The 27,012-nt window shown below is 36.7% G+C and overlaps 5 non-coding genes and 20 pseudogenes across 5 annotated transcripts; all 25 read right to left on the bottom strand.

The window, feature by feature from the left end:
• Nucleotides 1-655: 655 nt before the first annotated feature.
• LOC145645628 (5S ribosomal RNA) lies at nucleotides 656-774 on the bottom strand (annotated as a pseudogene).
• Nucleotides 775-2,317: 1,543 nt separating this feature from the next.
• Nucleotides 2,318-2,436, bottom strand: LOC145649617 (5S ribosomal RNA; annotated as a pseudogene).
• A 1,104-nt stretch (nucleotides 2,437-3,540) lies between these two features.
• Nucleotides 3,541-3,659, bottom strand: LOC145645617 (5S ribosomal RNA; annotated as a pseudogene).
• A 1,105-nt stretch (nucleotides 3,660-4,764) lies between these two features.
• Nucleotides 4,765-4,883, bottom strand: LOC145650665 (5S ribosomal RNA; annotated as a pseudogene).
• Nucleotides 4,884-6,098: 1,215 nt separating this feature from the next.
• Nucleotides 6,099-6,217, bottom strand: LOC145645606 (5S ribosomal RNA; annotated as a pseudogene).
• A 1,105-nt stretch (nucleotides 6,218-7,322) lies between these two features.
• On the bottom strand, nucleotides 7,323-7,441 carry LOC145648596 (5S ribosomal RNA; annotated as a pseudogene).
• A 666-nt stretch (nucleotides 7,442-8,107) lies between these two features.
• Nucleotides 8,108-8,226, bottom strand: LOC145647914 (5S ribosomal RNA). The gene has a single exon (XR_014116403.1). It is a non-coding gene; the product is annotated as a 5S ribosomal RNA (ribosomal RNA).
• Nucleotides 8,227-9,016: 790 nt separating this feature from the next.
• On the bottom strand, nucleotides 9,017-9,135 carry LOC145644976 (5S ribosomal RNA). The gene has a single exon (XR_014116122.1). It is a non-coding gene; the product is annotated as a 5S ribosomal RNA (ribosomal RNA).
• Nucleotides 9,136-9,925: 790 nt separating this feature from the next.
• On the bottom strand, nucleotides 9,926-10,044 carry LOC145648176 (5S ribosomal RNA; annotated as a pseudogene).
• Nucleotides 10,045-10,834: 790 nt separating this feature from the next.
• On the bottom strand, nucleotides 10,835-10,953 carry LOC145647903 (5S ribosomal RNA). Its single transcript, XR_014116400.1, has one exon. It is a non-coding gene; the product is annotated as a 5S ribosomal RNA (ribosomal RNA).
• Nucleotides 10,954-11,964: 1,011 nt separating this feature from the next.
• Nucleotides 11,965-12,083, bottom strand: LOC145646962 (5S ribosomal RNA; annotated as a pseudogene).
• A 790-nt stretch (nucleotides 12,084-12,873) lies between these two features.
• LOC145646961 (5S ribosomal RNA) lies at nucleotides 12,874-12,992 on the bottom strand (annotated as a pseudogene).
• A 790-nt stretch (nucleotides 12,993-13,782) lies between these two features.
• LOC145648175 (5S ribosomal RNA) lies at nucleotides 13,783-13,901 on the bottom strand (annotated as a pseudogene).
• Nucleotides 13,902-14,912: 1,011 nt separating this feature from the next.
• LOC145646960 (5S ribosomal RNA) lies at nucleotides 14,913-15,031 on the bottom strand (annotated as a pseudogene).
• Nucleotides 15,032-16,042: 1,011 nt separating this feature from the next.
• On the bottom strand, nucleotides 16,043-16,161 carry LOC145646959 (5S ribosomal RNA; annotated as a pseudogene).
• Nucleotides 16,162-16,951: 790 nt separating this feature from the next.
• Nucleotides 16,952-17,070, bottom strand: LOC145650325 (5S ribosomal RNA; annotated as a pseudogene).
• A 790-nt stretch (nucleotides 17,071-17,860) lies between these two features.
• Nucleotides 17,861-17,979, bottom strand: LOC145647890 (5S ribosomal RNA). Its single transcript, XR_014116397.1, has one exon. It is a non-coding gene; the product is annotated as a 5S ribosomal RNA (ribosomal RNA).
• A 1,011-nt stretch (nucleotides 17,980-18,990) lies between these two features.
• On the bottom strand, nucleotides 18,991-19,109 carry LOC145646957 (5S ribosomal RNA; annotated as a pseudogene).
• Nucleotides 19,110-19,900: 791 nt separating this feature from the next.
• On the bottom strand, nucleotides 19,901-20,019 carry LOC145646956 (5S ribosomal RNA; annotated as a pseudogene).
• A 1,011-nt stretch (nucleotides 20,020-21,030) lies between these two features.
• On the bottom strand, nucleotides 21,031-21,149 carry LOC145646955 (5S ribosomal RNA; annotated as a pseudogene).
• Nucleotides 21,150-22,160: 1,011 nt separating this feature from the next.
• Nucleotides 22,161-22,279, bottom strand: LOC145646954 (5S ribosomal RNA; annotated as a pseudogene).
• Nucleotides 22,280-23,290: 1,011 nt separating this feature from the next.
• On the bottom strand, nucleotides 23,291-23,409 carry LOC145646953 (5S ribosomal RNA; annotated as a pseudogene).
• A 1,011-nt stretch (nucleotides 23,410-24,420) lies between these two features.
• Nucleotides 24,421-24,539, bottom strand: LOC145646951 (5S ribosomal RNA; annotated as a pseudogene).
• A 790-nt stretch (nucleotides 24,540-25,329) lies between these two features.
• On the bottom strand, nucleotides 25,330-25,448 carry LOC145648174 (5S ribosomal RNA; annotated as a pseudogene).
• A 789-nt stretch (nucleotides 25,449-26,237) lies between these two features.
• LOC145647878 (5S ribosomal RNA) lies at nucleotides 26,238-26,356 on the bottom strand. Its single transcript, XR_014116395.1, has one exon. It is a non-coding gene; the product is annotated as a 5S ribosomal RNA (ribosomal RNA).
• Between the last annotated feature and the right edge of the window lie 656 nt (nucleotides 26,357-27,012).

Raw genomic sequence — 27,012 nt, 5'->3', positions numbered from 1 at the left:
ACAGCATCTCGTAGTCCAAGGTGCTAACATATAGTTTTTTGATGAATCACTGCACTTCACATTCAGGCATGTGAGTTGGAGAGTAAATGAAAGTGATGCAAAAAAAACTTACAGCATCTGCTATTCCCAGGTGCTAACAGATAGTTTGAGTTAATTATTCACTGCACTTCAAATTTGAACATGATAGCTTGAACATAAATTAAAGGGATGCAATACAATCTTACAGCACCTGCTATTCCCTGGTACTAAAATATTTCTATTTAATCTGTACACTTCACATACAAGCTTGTCAGTTGCAGATTAAAGTAAAGTGATGCAACAAAAACTTACAGCATTTGCTATTCCCAGGTGCTAACAGATAGTTTTTTTAATTAATCACTGCACTTCACATCCTAGCATGTCATCTTGAAAGTAAATTAAAGTGATGCAAGAGAAGCTTACAGCATCTCGTAGTCCAAGGTGCTAACAGATAGATTTTTGAGGAATCACTGCACTTCACATTCAGGCATGTGAGTTGGAGAGTAAATGAAAGTGATGCAAAAAAAACTTACAGCATCTGCTATTCCCAGGTGCTAACAGATAGTTTTTTTTATTAATCACTGCACTTCACATTTGAGCATGTCAGCTTGAAAGTAAATTAAAGTGATGCAAGAAAAGCTTACAGCACCTGGTATTCCTAGGTAGGGTCCCACCTCAGTACTATTCAGGCCCAAACTTGCTTAGCTTCCAAGGTCAGATGAGATTGGGCGTTCTCAAGCTGGTGTGGCCGTAAGCCTTAAACACTTACTCAAATTGCCTAATCATAGCAAATATGATCAAAGACCAATCTGACAATTTTTTTTATTAATCCCTGCACTTGACATTCTAGAATGTTATCTTGAATGTAATTAAATGATGCAATAAAAGCTTACAATACGGAGCTGGTATACGGAGGCACTAATTATTCACTGTACTTCAAATTTGAACATGATAGCTTGAACATAAATTAAAGGGATGCAAACAATCTTACAGCACCTGCTATTCCCTGGTACTAAAATATTTCTATTGAATCTGTACACTTCACATACAAGCTTGTCAGTTGCAGATTAAAGTAAAGTGATGCAACAAAAACTTACAGCATCTGCTATTCCCAGGTGCTAACAGATAGTTTTTTTAATTAATCACTGCATTTCACATCCTAGCATGTCATCTTGACAGTTAATTAAAGTGATGCAAGAGAAGCTTACAGCATCTCGTAGTCCAATGTGCTAACATATAGTTTTTTGATGAATCACTGCACTTCACATTCAGGCATGTGAGTTGGAGAGTAAATGAAAGTGATGCAAAAAAAACTTACAGCATCTGCTATTCCCAGGTGCTAACAGATAGTTTGAGTTAATTATTCACTGCACTTCAAATTTGAACATGATAGCTTGAACATAAATTAAAGGGATGCAAACAATCTTACAGCACCTGCTATTCCCTGGTACTAAAATATTTCTATTTAATCTGTACACTTCACATACAAGCTTGTCAGTTGCAGATTAAAGTAAAGTGATGCAACAAAAACTTACAGCATTTGCTATTCCCAGGTGCTAACAGATAGTTTTTTTAATTAATCACTGCACTTCACATCCTAGCATGTCATCTTGAAAGTAAATTAAAGTGATGCAAGAGAAGCTTACAGCATCTCGTAGTCCAAGGTGCTAACAGATAGATTTTTGATGAATCACTGCACTTCACATTCAGGCATGTGAGTTGGAGAGTAAATGAAAGTGATGCAAAAAAAACTTACAGCATCTGCTATTCCCAGGTGCTAACAGATAGTTTGAGTTAATTATTCACTGCACTTCAAATTTGAACATGATAGCTTGAACATAAATTAAAGGGATGCAATACAATCTTACAGCACCTGCTATTCCCTGGTACTAAAATATTTCTATTTAATCTGTACACTTCACATACAAGCTTGTCAGTTGCAGATTAAAGTAAAGTGATGCAACAAAAACTTACAGCATTTGCTATTCCCAGGTGCTAACAGATAGTTTTTTTAATTAATCACTGCACTTCACATCCTAGCATGTCATCTTGAAAGTAAATTAAAGTGATGCAAGAGAAGCTTACAGCATCTCATAGTCCAAGGTGCTAACAGATAGATTTTTGAGGAATCACTGCACTTCACATTCAGGCATGTGAGTTGGAGAGTAAATGAAAGTGATGCAAAAAAAACTTATAGCATCTGCTATTCCCAGGTGCTAACAGATAGTTTTTTTTATTAATCACTGCACTTCACATTTGAGCATGTCAGCTTGAAAGTAAATTAAAGTGATGCAAGAAAAGCTTACAGCACCTGGTATTCCTAGGTAGGGTCCCACCTCAGTACTATTCAGGCCCAAACTTGCTTAGCTTCCAAGGTCAGAGGAGATTGGGCATTCTCAAGCTGGTGTGGCCGTAAGCCTTAAACGCTTACTCAAATTGCCTAATCATAGCAAATATGATCAAAGACCAATCTGACAATTTTTTTTATTAATCCCTGCACTTGACATTCTAGAATGTTATCTTGAATGTAATTAAATGATGCAATAAAAGCTTACAATACGGAGCTGGTATACGGAGGCACTAATTATTCACTGTACTTCAAATTTGAACATGATAGCTTGAACATAAATTAAAGGGATGCAAACAATCTTACAGCACCTGCTATTCCCTGGTACTAAAATATTTCTATTTAATCTGTACACTTCACATACAAGCTTGTCAGTTGCAGATTAAAGTAAAGTGATGCAACAAAAACTTACAGCATCTGCTATTCCCAGGTGCTAACAGATAGTTTTTTTAATTAATCACTGCATTTCACATCCTAGCATGTCATCTTGACAGTTAATTAAAGTGATGCAAGAGAAGCTTACAGCATCTCCTAGTCCAATGTGCTAACATATAGTTTTTTGATGAATCACTGCACTTCACATTCAGGCATGTGAGTTGGAGAGTAAATGAAAGTGATGCAAAAAAAACTTACAGCATCTGCTATTCCCAGGTGCTAACAGATAGTTTGAGTTAATTATTCACTGCACTTCAAATTTGAACATGATAGCTTGAACATAAATTAAAGGGATGCAATACAATCTTACAGCACCTGCTATTCCCTGGTACTAAAATATTTCTATTTAATCTGTACACTTCACATACAAGCTTGTCAGTTGCAGATTAAAGTAAAGTGATGCAACAAAAACTTACAGCATTTGCTATTCCCAGGTGCTAACAGATAGTTTTTTTAATTAATCACTGCACTTCACATCCTAGCATGTCATCTTGAAAGTAAATTAAAGTGATGCAAGAGAAGCTTACAGCATCTCGTAGTCCAAGGTGCTAACAGATAGATTTTTGAGGAATCACTGCACTTCACATTCAGGCATGTGAGTTGGAGAGTAAATGAAAGTGATGCAAAAAAAACTTACAGCATCTGCTATTCCCAGGTGCTAACAGATAGTTTTTTTATTAATCACTGCACTTCACATTTGTGCATGTCAGCTTGAAAGTAAATTAAAGTGATGCAAGAAAAGCTTACAGCACCTGGTATTCCTAGGTAGGGTCCCACCTCAGTACTATTCAGGCCCAAACTTGCTTAGCTTCCAAGGTCAGATGAGATTGGGCGTTCTCAAGCTGGTGTGGCCGTAAGCCTTAAACACTTACTCAAATTGCCTAATCATAGCAAATATGATCAAAGACCAATCTGACAATTTTTTTTATTAATCCCTGCACTTGACATTCTAGAATGTTATCTTGAATGTAATTAAATGATGCAATAAAAGCTTACAATACGGAGCTGGTATACGGAGGCACTAATTATTCACTGTACTTCAAATTTGAACATGATAGCTTGAACATAAATTAAAGGGATGCAAACAATCTTACAGCACCTGCTATTCCCTGGTACTAAAATATTTCAATTTAATCTGTACACTTCACATACAAGCTTGTCAGTTGCAGATTAAAGTAAAGTGATGCAACAAAAACTTACAACATCTGCTATTCCCAGGTGCTAACAGATAGTTTTTTTAATTAATCACTGCATTTCACATCCTAGCATGTCATCTTGACAGTTAATTAAATTGATGCAAGAGAAGCTTACAGCATCTCGTAGTCCAATGTGCTAACATATAGTTTTTTGATGAATCACCGCACTTCACATTCAGGCATGTGAGTTGGAGAGTAAATGAAAGTGATGCAAAAAAAACTTACAGCATCTGCTATTCCCAGGTGCTAACAGATAGTTTGAGTTAATTATTCACTGCACTTCAAATTTGAACATGATAGCTTGAACATAAATTAAAGGGATGCAATACAATCTTACAGCACCTGCTATTCCCTGGTACTAAAATATTTCTATTTAATCTGTACACTTCACATACAAGCTTGTCAGTTGCAGATTAAAGTAAAGTGATGCAACAAAAACTTACAGCATTTGCTATTCCCAGGTGCTAACAGATAGTTTTTTTAATTAATCACTGCACTTCACATCCTAGCATGTCATCTTGAAAGTAAATTAAAGTGATGCAAGAGAAGCTTACAGCATCTCATAGTCCAAGGTGCTAACAGATAGATTTTTGAGGAATCACTGCACTTCACATTCAGGCATGTGAGTTGGAGAGTAAATGAAAGTGATGCAAAAAAAACTTACAGCATCTGCTATTCCCAGGTGCTAACAGATAGTTTTTTTTATTAATCACTGCACTTCACATTTGAGCATGTCAGCTTGAAAGTAAATTAAAGTGATGCAAGAAAAGCTTACAGCACCTGGTATTCCTAGGTAGGGTCCCACCTCAGTACTATTCAGGCCCAAACTTGCTTAGCTTCCAAGGTCAGAGGAGATTGGGCGTTCTCAAGCTGGAGTGGCAGTAAGCCTTAAACGCTTACTCAAATTGCCTAATCATAGCAAATATGATCAAAGACCAATCTGACAATTTTTTTTATTAATCCCTGCACTTGACATTCTAGAATGTTATCTTGAATGTAATTAAATGATGCAATAAAAGCTTACAATACGGAGCTGGTATACGGAGGCACTAATTATTCACTGTACTTCAAATTTGAACATGATAGCTTGAACATAAATTAAAGGGATGCAAACAATCTTACAGCACCTGCTATTCCCTGGTACTAAAATATTTCTATTTAATCTGTACACTTCACATACAAGCTTGTCAGTTGCAGATTAAAGTAAAGTGATGCAACAAAAACTTACAGCATCTGCTATTCCCAGGTGCTAACAGATAGTTTTTTTAATTAATCACTGCATTTCACATCCTAGCATGTCATCTTGACAGTTAATTAAAGTGATGCAAGAGAAGCTTACAGCATCTCCTAGTCCAATGTGCTAACATATAGTTTTTTGATGAATCACTGCACTTCACATTCAGGCATGTGAGTTGGAGAGTAAATGAAAGTGATGCAAAAAAAACTTACAGCATCTGCTATTCCCAGGTGCTAACAGATAGTTTGAGTTAATTATTCACTGCACTTCAAATTTGAACATGATAGCTTGAACATAAATTAAAGGGATGCAATACAATCTTACAGCACCTGCTATTCCCTGGTACTAAAATATTTCTATTTAATCTGTACACTTCACATACAAGCTTGTCAGTTGCAGATTAAAGTAAAGTGATGCAACAAAAACTTACAGCATTTGCTATTCCCAGGTGCTAACAGATAGTTTTTTTAATTAATCACTGCACTTCACATCCTAGCATGTCATCTTGAAAGTAAATTAAAGTGATGCAAGAGAAGCTTACAGCATCTCGTAGTCCAAGGTGCTAACAGATAGATTTTTGAGGAATCACTGCACTTCTCATTCAGGCATGTGAGTTGGAGAGTAAATGAAAGTGATGCAAAAAAAACTTACAGCATCTGCTATTCCCAGGTGCTAACAGATAGTTTTTTTATTAATCACTGCACTTCACATTTGTGCATGTCAGCTTGAAAGTAAATTAAAGTGATGCAAGAAAAGCTTACAGCATCTCGTAGTCCAAGGTGCTAACAGATAGTTTTTTTTATTAATCACTGCACTTCACATTTGAGCATGTCAGCTTGAAAGTAAATTAAAGTGATGCAAGAAAAGCTTACAGCACCTGGTATTCCTAGGTAGGGTCCCACCTCAGTACTATTCAGGCCCAAACTTGCTTAGCTTCCAAGGTCAGATGAGATTGGGCGTTCTCAAGCTGGTGTGGCCGTAAGCCTTAAGCACTTACTCAAATTGCCTAATCATAGCAAATATGATCAAAGACCAATCTGACAATTTTTTTTATTAATCCCTGCACTTGACATTCTAGAATGTTATCTTGAATGTAATTAAATGATGCAATAAAAGCTTACAATACGGAGCTGGTATACGGAGGCACTAATTATTCACTGTACTTCAAATTTGAACATGATAGCTTGAACATAAATTAAAGGGATGCAAACAATCTTACAGCACCTGCTATTCCCTGGTACTAAAATATTTCTATTTAATCTGTACACTTCACATACAAGCTTGTCAGTTGCAGATTAAAGTAAAGTGATGCAACAAAAACTTACAGCATCTGCTATTCCCAGGTGCTAACAGATAGTTTTTTTAATTAATCACTGCATTTCACATCCTAGCATGTCATCTTGACAGTTAATTAAAGTGATGCAAGAGAAGCTTACAGCATCTCGTAGTCCAATGTGCTAACATATAGTTTTTTGATGAATCACTGCACTTCACATTCAGGCATTTGAGTTGGAGAGTAAATGAAAGTGATGCAAAAAAAACTTACAGCATCTGCTATTCCCAGGTGCTAACAGATAGTTTGAGTTAATTATTCACTGCACTTCAAATTTGAACATGATAGCTTGAACATAAATTAAAGGGATGCAATACAATCTTACAGCACCTGCTATTCCCTGGTACTAAAATATTTCTATTTAATCTGTACACTTCACATACAAGCTTGTCAGTTGCAGATTAAAGTAAAGTGATGCAACAAAAACTTACAGCATTTGCTATTCCCAGGTGCTAACAGATAGTTTTTTTAATTAATCACTGCACTTCACATCCTAGCATGTCATCTTGAAAGTAAATTAAAGTGATGCAAGAGAAGCTTACAGCATCTCGTAGTCCAAGGTGCTAACAGATAGATTTTTGAGGAATCACTGCACTTCACATTCAGGCATGTGAGTTGGAGAGTAAATGAAAGTGATGCAAAAAAAACTTACAGCATCTGCTATTCCCAGGTGCTAACAGATAGTTTTTTTTATTAATCACTGCACTTCACATTTGAGCATGTCAGCTTGAAAGTAAATTAAAGTGATGCAAGAAAAGCTTACAGCACCTGGTATTCCTAGGTAGGGTCCCACCTCAGTACTATTCAGGCCCAAACTTGCTTAGCTTCCAAGGTCAGAGGAGATTGGGCGTTCTCAAGCTGGTGTGGCCGTAAGCCTTAAACACTTACTCAAATTGCCTAATCATAGCAAATATGATCAAAGACCAATCTGACAATTTTTTTTATTAATCCCTGCACTTGACATTCTAGAATGTTATCTTGAATGTAATTAAATGATGCAATAAAAGCTTACAATACGGAGCTGGTATACGGAGGCACTAATTATTCACTGTACTTCAAATTTGAACATGATAGCTTGAACATAAATTAAAGGGATGCAAACAATCTTACAGCACCTGCTATTCCCTGGTACTAAAATATTTCTATTTAATCTGTACACTTCACATACAAGCTTGTCAGTTGCAGATTAAAGTAAAGTGATGCAACAAAAACTTACAGCATCTGCTATTCCCAGGTGCTAACAGATAGTTTTTTTAATTAATCACTGCATTTCACATCCTAGCATGTCATCTTGACAGTTAATTAAATTGATGCAAGAGAAGCTTACAGCATCTCGTAGTCCAATGTGCTAACATATAGTTTTTTGATGAATCACTGCACTTCACATTCAGGCATGTGAGTTGGAGAGTAAATGAAAGTGATGCAAAAAAAACTTACAACATCGGCTATTCCCAGGTGCTAACAGATAGTTTTTTTTATTAATCACTGCACTTCACATTTGAGCATGTCATCTTGAAAGTAAATTAAAGTGATGCAAGAAAAGCTTACAGCACCTGGTATTCCTAGGTAGGGTCCCACCTCAGTACTATCCAGGCCCAAACTTGCTTAGCTTCCAAGGTCAGATGAGATTGGGCGTTCTCAAGCTGGTGTGGCCGTAAGCCTTAAACACTTACTCAAATTTCCTAATCATAGCAAATATGATCAAAGACCAATCTGACAATTTTTTTTATTAATCCCTGCACTTGACATTCTAGAATGTTATCTTGAATGTAAATTAAATGATGCAATAAAAGCTTACAACATCTGGTATACGGAGGCACTAACAGACAGTTTTTTGATGAATCACTGCACTTCACATTCAGGCATGTGAGTTGGAGAGTAAATGAAAGTGATGCAAAAAAAACGTACAGCATCTGCTATTCCCAGGTGCTAACCGATAGTTTGAGTTAATTATTCACTGCACTTCAAATTTGAACATGATAGCTTGAACATAAATTAAAGGGATGCAATACAATCTTACAGCACCTGCTATTCCCTGGTACTAAAATATTTCTATTTAATCTGTACACTTCACATACAAGCTTGTCAGTTGCAGATTAAAGTAAAGTGATGCAACAAAAACTTACAGCATCTGCTATTCCCAGGTGCTAACAGATAGTTTTTTTAATTAATCACTGCATTTCACATCCTAGCATGTCATCTTGACAGTAAATTAAAGTGATTCAAGAGAAGCTTACAGCATCTCGTAGTCCAAGGTGCTAACAGATAGTTTTTGATGAATCACTGCACTTCACATTCAGGCATGTGAGTTGGAGAGTAAATGAAAGTGATGCAAAAAAAACTTACAGCATCTGCTATTCCCAGGTGCTAACAGATAGTTTTTTTTATTAATCACTGCACTTCACATTTGAGCATGTCAGCTTGAAAGTAAATTAAAGTGATGCAAGAAAAGCTTACAGCACCTGGTATTCCTAGGTAGAGTCCCACCTCAGTACTATCCAGGCCCAAACTTGCTTAGCTTCCAAGGTCAGATGAGATTGGGCGTTCTCAAGCTGGTGTGGCCGTAAGCCTTAAACACTTACTCAAATTGCCTAATCATAGCAAATATGATCAAAGACCAATCTGACAATTTTTTTTATTAATCCCTGCACTTGACATTCTAGAATGTTATCTTGAATGTAAATTAAATGATGCAATAAAAGCTTACAACATCTGGTATACGGAGGCACTAACAGACAGTTTTTTGATGAATCACTGCACTTCACATTCAGGCATGTGAGTTGGAGAGTAAATGAAAGTGATGCAAAAAAAAACACAGCATCTGCTATTCCCAGGTGCTAACCGATAGTTTGAGTTAATTATTCACTGCACTTCAAATTTGAACATGATAGCTTGAACATAAATTAAAGGGATGCAATACAATCTTACAGCACCTGCTATTCCCTGGTACTAAAATATTTCTATTTAATCTGTACACTTCACATACAAGCTTGTCAGTTGCAGATTAAAGTAAAGTGATGCAACAAAAACTTACAGCATCTGCTATTCCCAGGTGCTAACAGATAGTTTTTTTAATTAATCACTGCATTTCACATCCTAGCATGTTATCTTGAATGTAAATTAAAGTGATTCAAGAGAAGCTTACAGCATCTCGTAGTCCAAGGTGCTAACAGATAGTTTTTGATGAATCACTGCACTTCACATTCAGGCATGTGAGTTGGAGAGTAAATGAAAGTGATGCAAAAAAAACTTACAGCATCGGCTATTCCCAGGTGCTAACAGATAGTTTTTTTTTATTAATCACTGCACTTCACATTTGAGCATGTCAGCTTGAAAGTAAATTAAAGTGATGCAAGAAAAGCTTACAGCACCTGGTATTCCTAGGTAGGGTCCCACCTCAGTACTATCCAGGCCCAAACTTGCTTAGCTTCCAAGGTCAGAGGAGATTGGGCGTTCTCAAGCTGGTGTGGCCGTAAGCCTTAAACACTTACTCAAATTTCCTAATCATAGCAAATATGATCAAAGACCAATCTGACAATTTTTTTTATTAATCCCTGCACTTGACATTCTAGAATGTTATCTTGAATGTAAATTAAATGATGCAATAAAAGCTTACAACATCTGGTATACGGAGGCACTAGCAGACAGTTTTTTGATGAATCACTGCACTTCACATTCAGGCATGTGAGTTGGAGAGTAAATGAAAGTGATGCAAAAAAAACGTACAGCATCGGCTATTCCCAGGTGCTAACAGATAGTTTGAGTTAATTATTCACTGCACTTCAAATTTGAACATGATAGCTTGAACATAAATTAAAGGGATGCAATACAATCTTACAGCACCTGCTATTCCCTGGTACTAAAATATTTCTATTTAATCTGTACACTTCACATACAAGCTTGTCAGTTGCAGATTAAAGTAAAGTGATGCAACAAAAACTTACAGCATCTGCTATTCCCAGGTGCTAACAGATAGTTTTTTTAATTAATCACTGCATTTCACATCCTAGCATGTCATCTTGACAGTAAATTAAAGTGATTCAAGAGAAGCTTACAGCATCTCGTAGTCTAAGGTGCTAACAGATAGTTTTTGATGAATCACTGCACTTCACATTCAGGCATGTGAGTTGGAGTGTAAATGAAAGTGATGCAAAAAAAACTTACAGCATCGGCTATTCCCAGGTGCTAACAGATAGTTTTTTTTATTAATCACTGCACTTCACATTTGAGCATGTCAGCTTGAAAGTAAATTAAAGTGATGCAAGAAAAGCTTACAGCACCTGGTATTCCTAGGTAGGGTCCCACCTCAGTACTATCCAGGCCCAAACTTGCTTAGCTTCCAAGGTCAGATGAGATTGGGCGTTCTCAAGCTGGTGTGGCCGTAAGCCTTAAACACTTACTCAAATTTCCTAATCATAGCAAATATGATCAAAGACCAATCTGACAATTTTTTTTATTAATCCCTGCACTTGACATTCTAGAATGTTATCTTGAATGTAAATTAAATGATGCAATAAAAGCTTACAACATCTGGTATACGGAGGCACTAGCAGACAGTTTTTTGATGAATCACTGCACTTCACATTCAGGCATGTGAGTTGGAGAGTAAATGAAAGTGATGCAAAAAAAACGTACAGCATCGGCTATTCCCAGGTGCTAACAGATAGTTTGAGTTAATTATTCACTGCACTTCAAATTTGAACATGATAGCTTGAACATAAATTAAAGGGATGCAATACAATCTTACAGCACCTGCTATTCCCTGGTACTAAAATATTTCTATTTAATCTGTACACTTCACATACAAGCTTGTCAGTTGCAGATTAAAGTAAAGTGATGCAACAAAAACTTACAGCATCTGCTATTCCCAGGTGCTAACAGATAGTTTTTTTAATTAATCACTTCATTTCACATCCTAGCATGTCATCTTGACAGTAAATTAAAGTGATTCAAGAGAAGCTTACAGCATCTCGTAGTCCAAGGTGCTAACAGATAGTTTTTGATGAATCACTGCACTTCACATTCAGGCATGTGAGTTGGAGAGTAAATGAAAGTGATGCAAAAAAAACTTACAGCATCTGCTATTCCCAGGTGCTAACAGATAGTTTTTTTAATTAATCACTTCATTTCACATCCTAGCATGTCATCTTGACAGTAAATTAAAGTGATTCAAGAGAAGCTTACAGCATCTCGTAGTCCAAGGTGCTAACAGATAGTTTTTGATGAATCACTGCACTTCACATTCAGGCATGTGAGTTGGAGAGTAAATGAAAGTGATGCAAAAAAAACTTACAGCATCGGCTATTCCCAGGTGCTAACAGATAGTTTTTTTTTATTAATCACTGCACTTCACATTTGAGCATGTCAGCTTGAAAGTAAATTAAAGTGATGCAAGAAAAGCTTACAGCACCCGGTATTCCTAGGTAGGGTCCCACCTCAGTACTATCCAGGCCCAAACTTGCTTAGCTTCCAAGGTCAGATGAGATTGGGCGTTCTCAAGCTGGTGTGGCCGTAAGCCTTAAACACTTACTCAAATTTCCTAATCATAGCAAATATGATCAAAGACCAATCTGACAATTTTTTTTATTAATCCCTGCACTTGACATTCTAGAATGTTATCTTGAATGTAAATTAAATGATGCAATAAAAGCTTACAACATCTGGTATACGGAGGCACTAGTAGACAGTTTTTTGATGAATCACTGCACTTCACATTCAGGCATGTGAGTTGGAGAGTAAATGAAAGTGATGCAAAAAAAACGTACAGCATCTGCTATTCCCAGGTGCTAACAGATAGTTTGAGTTAATTATTCACTGCACTTCAAATTTGAACATGATAGCTTGAACATAAATTAAAGGGATGCAATACAATCTTACAGCACCTGCTATTCCCTGGTACTAAAATATTTCTATTTAATCTGTACACTTCACATACAAGCTTGTCAGTTGCAGATTAAAGTAAAGTGATGCAACAAAAACTTACAGCATCTGCTATTCCCAGGTGCTAACAGATAGTTTTTTTAATTAATCACTTCATTTCACATCCTAGCATGTCATCTTGACAGTAAATTAAAGTGATTCAAGAGAAGCTTACAGCATCTCGTAGTCCAAGGTGCTAACAGATAGTTTTTGATGAATCACTGCACTTCACATTCAGGCATGTGAGTTGGAGAGTAAATGAAAGTGATGCAAAAAAAACTTACAGCATCGGCTATTCCCAGGTGCTAACAGATAGTTTTTTTTATTAATCACTGCACTTCACATTTGAGCATGTCAGCTTGAAAGTAAATTAAAGTGATGCAAGAAAAGCTTACAGCACCCGGTATTCCTAGGTAGGGTCCCACCTCAGTACTATCCAGGCCCAAACTTGCTTAGCTTCCAAGGTCAGATGAGATTGGGCGTTCTCAAGCTGGTGTGGCCGTAAGCCTTAAACACTTACTCAAATTTCCTAATCATAGCAAATATGATCAAAGACCAATCTGACAATTTTTTTTATTAATCCCTGCACTTGACATTCTAGAATGTTATCTTGAATGTAAATTAAATGATGCAATAAAAGCTTACAACATCTGGTATACGGAGGCACTAGTAGACAGTTTTTTGATGAATCACTGCACTTCACATTCAGGCATGTGAGTTGGAGAGTAAATGAAAGTGATGCAAAAAAAACGTACAGCATCTGCTATTCCCAGGTGCTAACAGATAGTTTGAGTTAATTATTCACTGCACTTCAAATTTGAACATGATAGCTTGAACATAAATTAAAGGGATGCAATACAATCTTACAGCACCTGCTATTCCCTGGTACTAAAATATTTCTATTTAATCTGTACACTTCACATACAAGCTTGTCAGTTGCAGATTAAAGTAAAGTGATGCAACAAAAACTTACAGCATCTGCTATTCCCAGGTGCTAACAGATAGTTTTTTTAATTAATCACTTCATTTCACATCCTAGCATGTCATCTTGACAGTAAATTAAAGTGATTCAAGAGAAGCTTACAGCATCTCGTAGTCCAAGGTGCTAACAGATAGTTTTTGATGAATCACTGCACTTCACATTCAGGCATGTGAGTTGGAGAGTAAATGAAAGTGATGCAAAAAAAACTTACAGCATCGGCTATTCCCAGGTGCTAACAGATAGTTTTTTTTATTAATCACTGCACTTCACATTTGAGCATGTCAGCTTGAAAGTAAATTAAAGTGATGCAAGAAAAGCTTACAGCACCTGGTATTCCTAGGTAGGGTCCCACCTCAGTACTATCCAGGCCCAAACTTGCTTAGCTTCCAAGGTCAGAGGAGATTGGGCGTTCTCAAGCTGGTGTGGCCGTAAGCCTTAAACACTTACTCAAATTTCCTAATCATAGCAAATATGATCAAAGACCAATCTGACAATTTTTTTTATTAATCCCTGCACTTGACATTCTAGAATGTTATCTTGAATGTAAATTAAATGATGCAATAAAAGCTTACAACATCTGGTATACGGAGGCACTAGCAGACAGTTTTTTGATGAATCACTGCACTTCACATTCAGGCATGTGAGTTGGAGAGTAAATGAAAGTGATGCAAAAAAAACGTACAGCATCGGCTATTCCCAGGTGCTAACAGATAGTTTGAGTTAATTATTCACTGCACTTCAAATTTGAACATGATAGCTTGAACATAAATTAAAGGGATGCAATACAATCTTACAGCACCTGCTATTCCCTGGTACTAAAATATTTCTATTTAATCTGTACACTTCACATACAAGCTTGTCAGTTGCAGATTAAAGTAAAGTGATGCAACAAAAACTTACAGCATCTGCTATTCCCAGGTGCTAACAGATAGTTTTTTTAATTAATCACTTCATTTCACATCCTAGCATGTCATCTTGACAGTAAATTAAAGTTATTCAAGAGAAGCTTACAGCATCTCGTAGTCCAAGGTGCTAACAGATAGTTTTTGATGAATCACTGCACTTCACATTCAGGCATGTGAGTTGGAGAGTAAATGAAAGTGATGCAAAAAAAACTTACAGCATCTGCTATTCCCAGGTGCTAACAGATAGTTTTTTTAATTAATCACTTCATTTCACATCCTAGCATGTCATCTTGACAGTAAATTAAAGTGATTCAAGAGAAGCTTACAGCATCTCGTAGTCCAAGGTGCTAACAGATAGTTTTTGATGAATCACTGCACTTCACATTCAGGCATGTGAGTTGGAGAGTAAATGAAAGTGATGCAAAAAAAACTTACAGCATCGGCTATTCCCAGGTGCTAACAGATAGTTTTTTTTTATTAATCACTGCACTTCACATTTGAGCATGTCAGCTTGAAAGTAAATTAAAGTGATGCAAGAAAAGCTTACAGCACCCGGTATTCCTAGGTAGGGTCCCACCTCAGTACTATCCAGGCCCAAACTTGCTTAGCTTCCAAGGTCAGATGAGATTGGGCGTTCTCAAGCTGGTGTGGCCGTAAGCCTTAAACACTTATTCAAATTTCCTAATCATAGCAAATATGATCAAAGACCAATCTGACAATTTTTTTTATTAATCCCTGCACTTGACATTCTAGAATGTTATCTTGAATGTAAATTAAATGATGCAATAAAAGCTTACAACATCTGGTATACGGAGGCACTAGTAGACAGTTTTTTGATGAATCACTGCACTTCACATTCAGGCATGTGAGTTGGAGAGTAAATGAAAGTGATGCAAAAAAAACGTACAGCATCGGCTATTCCCAGGTGCTAACAGATAGTTTGAGTTAATTATTCACTGCACTTCAAATTTGAACATGATAGCTTGAACATAAATTAAAGGGATGCAATACAATCTTACAGCACCTGCTATTCCCTGGTACTAAAATATTTCTATTTAATCTGTACACTTCACATACAAGCTTGTCAGTTGCAGATTAAAGTAAAGTGATGCAACAAAAACTTACAGCATCTGCTATTCCCAGGTGCTAACAGATAGTTTTTTTAATTAATCACTGCATTTCACATCCTAGCATGTCATCTTGACAGTAAATTAAAGTGATTCAAGAGAAGCTTACAGCATCTCGTAGTCCAAGGTGCTAACAGATAGTTTTTGATGAATCACTGCACTTCACATTCAGGCATGTGAGTTGGAGAGTAAATGAAAGTGATGCAAAAAAAACTTACAGCATCTGCTATTCCCAGGTGCTAACAGATAGTTTTTTTAATTAATCACTTCATTTCACATCCTAGCATGTCATCTTGACAGTAAATTAAAGTGATTCAAGAGAAGCTTACAGCATCTCGTAGTCCAAGGTGCTAACAGATAGTTTTTGATGAATCACTGCACTTCACATTCAGGCATGTGAGTTGGAGAGTAAATGAAAGTGATGCAAAAAAAACTTACAGCATCGGCTATTCCCAGGTGCTAACAGATAGTTTTTTTTTATTAATCACTGCACTTCACATTTGAGCATGTCAGCTTGAAAGTAAATTAAAGTGATGCAAGAAAAGCTTACAGCACCCGGTATTCCTAGGTAGGGTCCCACCTCAGTACTATCCAGGCCCAAACTTGCTTAGCTTCCAAGGTCAGATGAGATTGGGCGTTCTCAAGCTGGTGTGGCCGTAAGCCTTAAACACTTACTCAAATTTCCTAATCATAGCAAATATGATCAAAGACCAATCTGACAATTTTTTTTATTAATCCCTGCACTTGACATTCTAGAATGTTATCTTGAATGTAAATTAAATGATGCAATAAAAGCTTACAACATCTGGTATACGGAGGCACTAGTAGACAGTTTTTTGATGAATCACTGCACTTCACATTCAGGCATGTGAGTTGGAGAGTAAATGAAAGTGATGCAAAAAAAACGTACAGCATCTGCTATTCCCAGGTGCTAACAGATAGTTTGAGTTAATTATTCACTGCACTTCAAATTTGAACATGATAGCTTGAACATAAATTAAAGGGATGCAATACAATCTTACAGCACCTGCTATTCCCTGGTACTAAAATATTTCTATTTAATCTGTACACTTCACATACAAGCTTGTCAGTTGCAGATTAAAGTAAAGTGATGCAACAAAAACTTACAGCATCTGCTATTCCCAGGTGCTAACAGATAGTTTTTTTAATTAATCACTTCATTTCACATCCTAGCATGTCATCTTGACAGTAAATTAAAGTGATTCAAGAGAAGCTTACAGCATCTCGTAGTCCAAGGTGCTAACAGATAGTTTTTGATGAATCACTGCACTTCACATTCAGGCATGTGAGTTGGAGAGTAAATGAAAGTGATGCAAAAAAAACTTACAGCATCGGCTATTCCCAGGTGCTAACAGATAGTTTTTTTTATTAATCACTGCACTTCACATTTGAGCATGTCAGCTTGAAAGTAAATTAAAGTGATGCAAGAAAAGCTTACAGCACCTGGTATTCCTAGGTAGGGTCCCACCTCAGTACTATCCAGGCCCAAACTTGCTTAGCTTCCAAGGTCAGAGGAGATTGGGCGTTCTCAAGCTGGTGTGGCCTTAAGCCTTAAACACTTACTCAAATTTCCTAATCATAGCAAATATGATCAAAGACCAATCTGACAATTTTTTTTATTAATCCCTGCACTTGACATTCTAGAATGTTATCTTGAATGTAAATTAAATGATGCAATAAAAGCTTACAACATCTGGTATACGGAGGCACTAGCAGACAGTTTTTTGATGAATCACTGCACTTCACATTCAGGCATGTGAGTTGGAGAGTAAATGAAAGTGATGCAAAAAAAACGTACAGCATCGGCTATTCCCAGGTGCTAACAGATAGTTTGAGTTAATTATTCACTGCACTTCAAATTTGAACATGATAGCTTGAACATAAATTAAAGGGATGCAATACAATCTTACAGCACCTGCTATTCCCTGGTACTAAAATATTTCTATTTAATCTGTACACTTCACATACAAGCTTGTCAGTTGCAGATTAAAGTAAAGTGATGCAACAAAAACTTACAGCATCTGCTATTCCCAGGTGCTAACAGATAGTTTTTTTAATTAATCACTGCATTTCACATCCTAGCATGTCATCTTGACAGTAAATTAAAGTGATTCAAGAGAAGCTTACAGCATCTCGTAGTCTAAGGTGCTAACAGATAGTTTTTGATGAATCACTGCACTTCACATTCAGGCATGTGAGTTGGAGAGTAAATGAAAGTGATGCAAAAAAAACTTACAGCATCGGCTATTCCCAGGTGCTAACAGATAGTTTTTTTTATTAATCACTGCACTTCACATTTGAGCATGTCAGCTTGAAAGTAAATTAAAGTGATGCAAGAAAAGCTTACAGCACCTGGTATTCCTAGGTAGGGTCCCACCTCAGTACTATCCAGGCCCAAACTTGCTTAGCTTCCAAGGTCAGATGAGATTGGGCGTTCTCAAGCTGGTGTGGCCGTAAGCCTTAAACACTTACTCAAATTTCCTAATCATAGCAAATATGATCAAAGACCAATCTGACAATTTTTTTTATTAATCCCTGCACTTGACATTCTAGAATGTTATCTTGAATGTAAATTAAATGATGCAATAAAAGCTTACAACATCTGGTATACGGAGGCACTAGCAGACAGTTTTTTGATGAATCACTGCACTTCACATTCAGGCATGTGAGTTGGAGAGTAAATGAAAGTGATGCAAAAAAAACGTACAGCATCGGCTATTCCCAGGTGCTAACAGATAGTTTGAGTTAATTATTCACTGCACTTCAAATTTGAACATGATAGCTTGAACATAAATTAAAGGGATGCAATACAATCTTACAGCACCTGCTATTCCCTGGTACTAAAATATTTCTATTTAATCTGTACACTTCACATACAAGCTTGTCAGTTGCAGATTAAAGTAAAGTGATGCAACAAAAACTTACAGCATCTGCTATTCCCAGGTGCTAACAGATAGTTTTTTTAATTAATCACTTCATTTCACATCCTAGCATGTCATCTTGACAGTAAATTAAAGTTATTCAAGAGAAGCTTACAGCATCTCGTAGTCCAAGGTGCTAACAGATAGTTTTTGATGAATCACTGCACTTCACATTCAGGCATGTGAGTTGGAGAGTAAATGAAAGTGATGCAAAAAAAACTTACAGCATCTGCTATTCCCAGGTGCTAACAGATAGTTTTTTTAATTAATCACTTCATTTCACATCCTAGCATGTCATCTTGACAGTAAATTAAAGTGATTCAAGAGAAGCTTACAGCATCTCGTAGTCCAAGGTGCTAACAGATAGTTTTTGATGAATCACTGCACTTCACATTCAGGCATGTGAGTTGGAGAGTAAATGAAAGTGATGCAAAAAAAACTTACAGCATCGGCTATTCCCAGGTGCTAACAGATAGTTTTTTTTTATTAATCACTGCACTTCACATTTGAGCATGTCAGCTTGAAAGTAAATTAAAGTGATGCAAGAAAAGCTTACAGCACCCGGTATTCCTAGGTAGGGTCCCACCTCAGTACTATCCAGGCCCAAACTTGCTTAGCTTCCAAGGTCAGATGAGATTGGGCGTTCTCAAGCTGGTGTGGCCGTAAGCCTTAAACACTTACTCAAATTTCCTAATCATAGCAAATATGATCAAAGACCAATCTGACAATTTTTTTTATTAATCCCTGCACTTGACATTCTAGAATGTTATCTTGAATGTAAATTAAATGATGCAATAAAAGCTTACAACATCTGGTATACGGAGGCACTAGTAGACAGTTTTTTGATGAATCACTGCACTTCACATTCAGGCATGTGAGTTGGAGAGTAAATGAAAGTGATGCAAAAAAAACGTACAGCATCGGCTATTCCCAGGTGCTAACAGATAGTTTGAGTTAATTATTCACTGCACTTCAAATTTGAACATGATAGCTTGAACATAAATTAAAGGGATGCAATACAATCTTACAGCACCTGCTATTCCCTGGTACTAAAATATTTCTATTTAATCTGTACACTTCACATACAAGCTTGTCAGTTGCAGATTAAAGTAAAGTGATGCAACAAAAACTTACAGCATCTGCTATTCCCAGGTGCTAACAGATAGTTTTTTTAATTAATCACTGCATTTCACATCCTAGCATGTCATCTTGACAGTAAATTAAAGTGATTCAAGAGAAGCTTACAGCATCTCGTAGTCCAAGGTGCTAACAGATAGTTTTTGATGAATCACTGCACTTCACATTCAGGCATGTGAGTTGGAGAGTAAATGAAAGTGATGCAAAAAAAACTTACAGCATCGGCTATTCCCAGGTGCTAACAGATAGTTTTTTTTTATTAATCACTGCACTTCACATTTGAGCATGTCAGCTTGAAAGTAAATTAAAGTGATGCAAGAAAAGCTTACAGCACCCGGTATTCCTAGGTAGGGTCCCACCTCAGTACTATCCAGGCCCAAACTTGCTTAGCTTCCAAGGTCAGATGAGATTGGGCGTTCTCAAGCTGGTGTGGCCGTAAGCCTTAAACACTTACTCAAATTTCCTAATCATAGCAAATATGATCAAAGACCAATCTGACAATTTTTTTTATTAATCCCTGCACTTGACATTCTAGAATGTTATCTTGAATGTAAATTAAATGATGCAATAAAAGCTTACAACATCTGGTATACGGAGGCACTAGCAGACAGTTTTTTGATGAATCACTGCACTTCACATTCAGGCATGTGAGTTGGAGAGTAAATGAAAGTGATGCAAAAAAAACGTACAGCATCGGCTATTCCCAGGTGCTAACAGATAGTTTGAGTTAATTATTCACTGCACTTCAAATTTGAACATGATAGCTTGAACATAAATTAAAGGGATGCAATACAATCTTACAGCACCTGCTATTCCCTGGTACTAAAATATTTCTATTTAATCTGTACACTTCACATACAAGCTTGTCAGTTGCAGATTAAAGTAAAGTGATGCAACAAAAACTTACAGCATCTGCTATTCCCAGGTGCTAACAGATAGTTTTTTTAATTAATCACTTCATTTCACATCCTAGCATGTCATCTTGACAGTAAATTAAAGTGATTCAAGAGAAGCTTACAGCATCTCGTAGTCCAAGGTGCTAACAGATAGTTTTTGATGAATCACTGCACTTCACATTCAGGCATGTGAGTTGGAGAGTAAATGAAAGTGATGCAAAAAAAACTTACAGCATCTGCTATTCCCAGGTGCTAACAGATAGTTTTTTTAATTAATCACTTCATTTCACATCCTAGCATGTCATCTTGACAGTAAATTAAAGTGATTCAAGAGAAGCTTACAGCATCTCGTAGTCCAAGGTGCTAACAGATAGTTTTTGATGAATCACTGCACTTCACATTCAGGCATGTGAGTTGGAGAGTAAATGAAAGTGATGCAAAAAAAACTTACAGCATCGGCTATTCCCAGGTGCTAACAGATAGTTTTTTTTTATTAATCACTGCACTTCACATTTGAGCATGTCAGCTTGAAAGTAAATTAAAGTGATGCAAGAAAAGCTTACAGCACCCGGTATTCCTAGGTAGGGTCCCACCTCAGTACTATCCAGGCCCAAACTTGCTTAGCTTCCAAGGTCAGATGAGATTGGGCGTTCTCAAGCTGGTGTGGCCGTAAGCCTTAAACACTTACTCAAATTTCCTAATCATAGCAAATATGATCAAAGACCAATCTGACAATTTTTTTTATTAATCCCTGCACTTGACATTCTAGAATGTTATCTTGAATGTAAATTAAATGATGCAATAAAAGCTTACAACATCTGGTATACGGAGGCACTAGTAGACAGTTTTTTGATGAATCACTGCACTTCACATTCAGGCATGTGAGTTGGAGAGTAAATGAAAGTGATGCAAAAAAAACGTACAGCATCGGCTATTCCCAGGTGCTAACAGATAGTTTGAGTTAATTATTCACTGCACTTCAAATTTGAACATGATAGCTTGAACATAAATTAAAGGGATGCAATACAATCTTACAGCACCTGCTATTCCCTGGTACTAAAATATTTCTATTTAATCTGTACACTTCACATACAAGCTTGTCAGTTGCAGATTAAAGTAAAGTGATGCAACAAAAACTTACAGCATCTGCTATTCCCAGGTGCTAACAGATAGTTTTTTTAATTAATCACTGCATTTCACATCCTAGCATGTCATCTTGACAGTAAATTAAAGTGATTCAAGAGAAGCTTACAGCATCTCGTAGTCCAAGGTGCTAACAGATAGTTTTTGATGAATCACTGCACTTCACATTCAGGCATGTGAGTTGGAGAGTAAATGAAAGTGATGCAAAAAAAACTTACAGCATCTGCTATTCCCAGGTGCTAACAGATAGTTTTTTTAATTAATCACTTCATTTCACATCCTAGCATGTCATCTTGACAGTAAATTAAAGTGATTCAAGAGAAGCTTACAGCATCTCGTAGTCCAAGGTGCTAACAGATAGTTTTTGATGAATCACTGCACTTCACATTCAGGCATGTGAGTTGGAGAGTAAATGAAAGTGATGCAAAAAAAACTTACAGCATCGGCTATTCCCAGGTGCTAACAGATAGTTTTTTTTTATTAATCACTGCACTTCACATTTGAGCATGTCAGCTTGAAAGTAAATTAAAGTGATGCAAGAAAAGCTTACAGCACCCGGTATTCCTAGGTAGGGTCCCACCTCAGTACTATCCAGGCCCAAACTTGCTTAGCTTCCAAGGTCAGATGAGATTGGGCGTTCTCAAGCTGGTGTGGCCGTAAGCCTTAAACACTTACTCAAATTTCCTAATCATAGCAAATATGATCAAAGACCAATCTGACAATTTTTTTTATTAATCCCTGCACTTGACATTCTAGAATGTTATCTTGAATGTAAATTAAATGATGCAATAAAAGCTTACAACATCTGGTATACGGAGGCACTAGTAGACAGTTTTTTGATGAATCACTGCACTTCACATTCAGGCATGTGAGTTGGAGAGTAAATGAAAGTGATGCAAAAAAAACGTACAGCATCGGCTATTCCCAGGTGCTAACAGATAGTTTGAGTTAATTATTCACTGCACTTCAAATTTGAACATGATAGCTTGAACATAAATTAAAGGGATGCAATACAATCTTACAGCACCTGCTATTCCCTGGTACTAAAATATTTCTATTTAATCTGTACACTTCACATACAAGCTTGTCAGTTGCAGATTAAAGTAAAGTGATGCAACAAAAACTTACAGCATCTGCTATTCCCAGGTGCTAACAGATAGTTTTTTTAATTAATCACTGCATTTCACATCCTAGCATGTCATCTTGACAGTAAATTAAAGTGATTCAAGAGAAGCTTACAGCATCTCGTAGTCCAAGGTGCTAACAGATAGTTTTTGATGAATCACTGCACTTCACATTCAGGCATGTGAGTTGGAGAGTAAATGAAAGTGATGCAAAAAAAACTTACAGCATCTGCTATTCCCAGGTGCTAACAGATAGTTTTTTTAATTAATCACTTCATTTCACATCCTAGCATGTCATCTTGACAGTAAATTAAAGTGATTCAAGAGAAGCTTACAGCATCTCGTAGTCCAAGGTGCTAACAGATAGTTTTTGATGAATCACTGCACTTCACATTCAGGCATGTGAGTTGGAGAGTAAATGAAAGTGATGCAAAAAAAACTTACAGCATCGGCTATTCCCAGGTGCTAACAGATAGTTTTTTTTTATTAATCACTGCACTTCACATTTGAGCATGTCAGCTTGAAAGTAAATTAAAGTGATGCAAGAAAAGCTTACAGCACCCGGTATTCCTAGGTAGGGTCCCACCTCAGTACTATCCAGGCCCAAACTTGCTTAGCTTCCAAGGTCAGATGAGATTGGGCGTTCTCAAGCTGGTGTGGCCGTAAGCCTTAAACACTTACTCAAATTTCCTAATCATAGCAAATATGATCAAAGACCAATCTGACAATTTTTTTTATTAATCCCTGCACTTGACATTCTAGAATGTTATCTTGAATGTAAATTAAATGATGCAATAAAAGCTTACAACATCTGGTATACGGAGGCACTAGTAGACAGTTTTTTGATGAATCACTGCACTTCACATTCAGGCATGTGAGTTGGAGAGTAAATGAAAGTGATGCAAAAAAAACGTACAGCATCGGCTATTCCCAGGTGCTAACAGATAGTTTGAGTTAATTATTCACTGCACTTCAAATTTGAACATGATAGCTTGAACATAAATTAAAGGGATGCAATACAATCTTACAGCACCTGCTATTCCCTGGTACTAAAATATTTCTATTTAATCTGTACACTTCACATACAAGCTTGTCAGTTGCAGATTAAAGTAAAGTGATGCAACAAAAACTTACAGCATCTGCTATTCCCAGGTGCTAACAGATAGTTTTTTTAATTAATCACTGCATTTCACATCCTAGCATGTCATCTTGACAGTAAATTAAAGTGATTCAAGAGAAGCTTACAGCATCTCGTAGTCCAAGGTGCTAACAGATAGTTTTTGATGAATCACTGCACTTCACATTCAGGCATGTGAGTTGGAGAGTAAATGAAAGTGATGCAAAAAAAACTTACAGCATCTGCTATTCCCAGGTGCTAACAGATAGTTTTTTTAATTAATCACTTCATTTCACATCCTAGCATGTCATCTTGACAGTAAATTAAAGTGATTCAAGAGAAGCTTACAGCATCTCGTAGTCCAAGGTGCTAACAGATAGTTTTTGATGAATCACTGCACTTCACATTCAGGCATGTGAGTTGGAGAGTAAATGAAAGTGATGCAAAAAAAACTTACAGCATCGGCTATTCCCAGGTGCTAACAGATAGTTTTTTTTTATTAATCACTGCACTTCACATTTGAGCATGTCAGCTTGAAAGTAAATTAAAGTGATGCAAGAAAAGCTTACAGCACCCGGTATTCCTAGGTAGGGTCCCACCTCAGTACTATCCAGGCCCAAACTTGCTTAGCTTCCAAGGTCAGATGAGATTGGGCGTTCTCAAGCTGGTGTGGCCGTAAGCCTTAAACACTTACTCAAATTTCCTAATCATAGCAAATATGATCAAAGACCAATCTGACAATTTTTTTTATTAATCCCTGCACTTGACATTCTAGAATGTTATCTTGAATGTAAATTAAATGATGCAATAAAAGCTTACAACATCTGGTATACGGAGGCACTAGTAGACAGTTTTTTGATGAATCACTGCACTTCACATTCAGGCATGTGAGTTGGAGAGTAAATGAAAGTGATGCAAAAAAAACGTACAGCATCTGCTATTCCCAGGTGCTAACAGATAGTTTGAGTTAATTATTCACTGCACTTCAAATTTGAACATGATAGCTTGAACATAAATTAAAGGGATGCAATACAATCTTACAGCACCTGCTATTCCCTGGTACTAAAATATTTCTATTTAATCTGTACACTTCACATACAAGCTTGTCAGTTGCAGATTAAAGTAAAGTGATGCAACAAAAACTTACAGCATCTGCTATTCCCAGGTGCTAACAGATAGTTTTTTTAATTAATCACTTCATTTCACATCCTAGCATGTCATCTTGACAGTAAATTAAAGTGATTCAAGAGAAGCTTACAGCATCTCGTAGTCCAAGGTGCTAACAGATAGTTTTTGATGAATCACTGCACTTCACATTCAGGCATGTGAGTTGGAGAGTAAATGAAAGTGATGCAAAAAAAACTTACAGCATCGGCTATTCCCAGGTGCTAACAGATAGTTTTTTTTATTAATCACTGCACTTCACATTTGAGCATGTCAGCTTGAAAGTAAATTAAAGTGATGCAAGAAAAGCTTACAGCACCTGGTATTCCTAGGTAGGGTCCCACCTCAGTACTATCCAGGCCCAAACTTGCTTAGCTTCCAAGGTCAGAGGAGATTGGGCGTTCTCAAGCTGGTGTGGCCGTAAGCCTTAAACACTTACTCAAATTTCCTAATCATAGCAAATATGATCAAAGACCAATCTGACAATTTTTTTATTAATCCCTGCACTTGACATTCTAGAATGTTATCTTGAATGTAAATTAAATGATGCAATAAAAGCTTACAACATCTGGTATACGGAGGCACTAGCAGACAGTTTTTTGATGAATCACTGCACTTCACATTCAGGCATGTGAGTTGGAGAGTAAATGAAAGTGATGCAAAAAAAACGTACAGCATCGGCTATTCCCAGGTGCTAACAGATAGTTTGAGTTAATTATTCACTGCACTTCAAATTTGAACATGATAGCTTGAACATAAATTAAAGGGATGCAATACAATCTTACAGCACCTGCTATTCCCTGGTACTAAAATATTTCTATTTAATCTGTACACTTCACATACAAGCTTGTCAGTTGCAGATTAAAGTAAAGTGATGCAACAAAAACTTACAGCATCTGCTATTCCCAGGTGCTAACAGATAGTTTTTTTAATTAATCACTGCATTTCACATCCTAGCATGTCATCTTGACAGTAAATTAAAGTGATTCAAGAGAAGCTTACAGCATCTCGTAGTCTAAGGTGCTAACAGATAGTTTTTGATGAATCACTGCACTTCACATTCAGGCATGTGAGTTGGAGAGTAAATGAAAGTGATGCAAAAAAAACTTACAGCATCGGCTATTCCCAGGTGCTAACAGATAGTTTTTTTTATTAATCACTGCACTTCACATTTGAGCATGTCAGCTTGAAAGTAAATTAAAGTGATGCAAGAAAAGCTTACAGCACCTGGTATTCCTAGGTAGGGTCCCACCTCAGTACTATCCAGGCCCAAACTTGCTTAGCTTCCAAGGTCAGATGAGATTGGGCGTTCTCAAGCTGGTGTGGCCGTAAGCCTTAAACACTTACTCAAATTTCCTAATCATAGCAAATATGATCAAAGACCAATCTGACAATTTTTTTTATTAATCCCTGCACTTGACATTCTAGAATGTTATCTTGAATGTAAATTAAATGATGCAATAAAAGCTTACAACATCCGGTATACGGAGGCACTAGCAGACAGTTTTTTGATGAATCACTGCACTTCACATTCAGGCATGTGAGTTGGAGAGTAAATGAAAGTGATGCAAAAAAAACGTACAGCATCGGCTATTCCCAGGTGCTAACAGATAGTTTGAGTTAATTATTCACTGCACTTCAAATTTGAACATGATAGCTTGAACATAAATTAAAGGGATGCAATACAATCTTACAGCACCTGCTATTCCCTGGTACTAAAATATTTCTATTTAATCTGTACACTTCACATACAAGCTTGTCAGTTGCAGATTAAAGTAAAGTGATGCAACAAAAACTTACAGCATCTGCTATTCCCAGGTGCTAACAGATAGTTTTTTTAATTAATCACTTCATTTCACATCCTAGCATGTCATCTTGACAGTAAATTAAAGTTATTCAAGAGAAGCTTACAGCATCTCGTAGTCCAAGGTGCTAACAGATAGTTTTTGATGAATCACTGCACTTCACATTCAGGCATGTGAGTTGGAGA

The sequence above is a fragment of the Electrophorus electricus genome, chromosome 13, assembly GCF_041902795.1.
Source record: "Electrophorus electricus isolate QZ-2024a chromosome 13, ASM4190279v1, whole genome shotgun sequence".
In the NCBI taxonomy this organism is placed as follows: Eukaryota; Metazoa; Chordata; class Actinopteri; order Gymnotiformes; family Gymnotidae; genus Electrophorus; species Electrophorus electricus.
The sequence above is the reverse complement of the archived record's forward strand: the minus strand, read 5'-3'. Positions and strand labels throughout refer to the sequence as shown.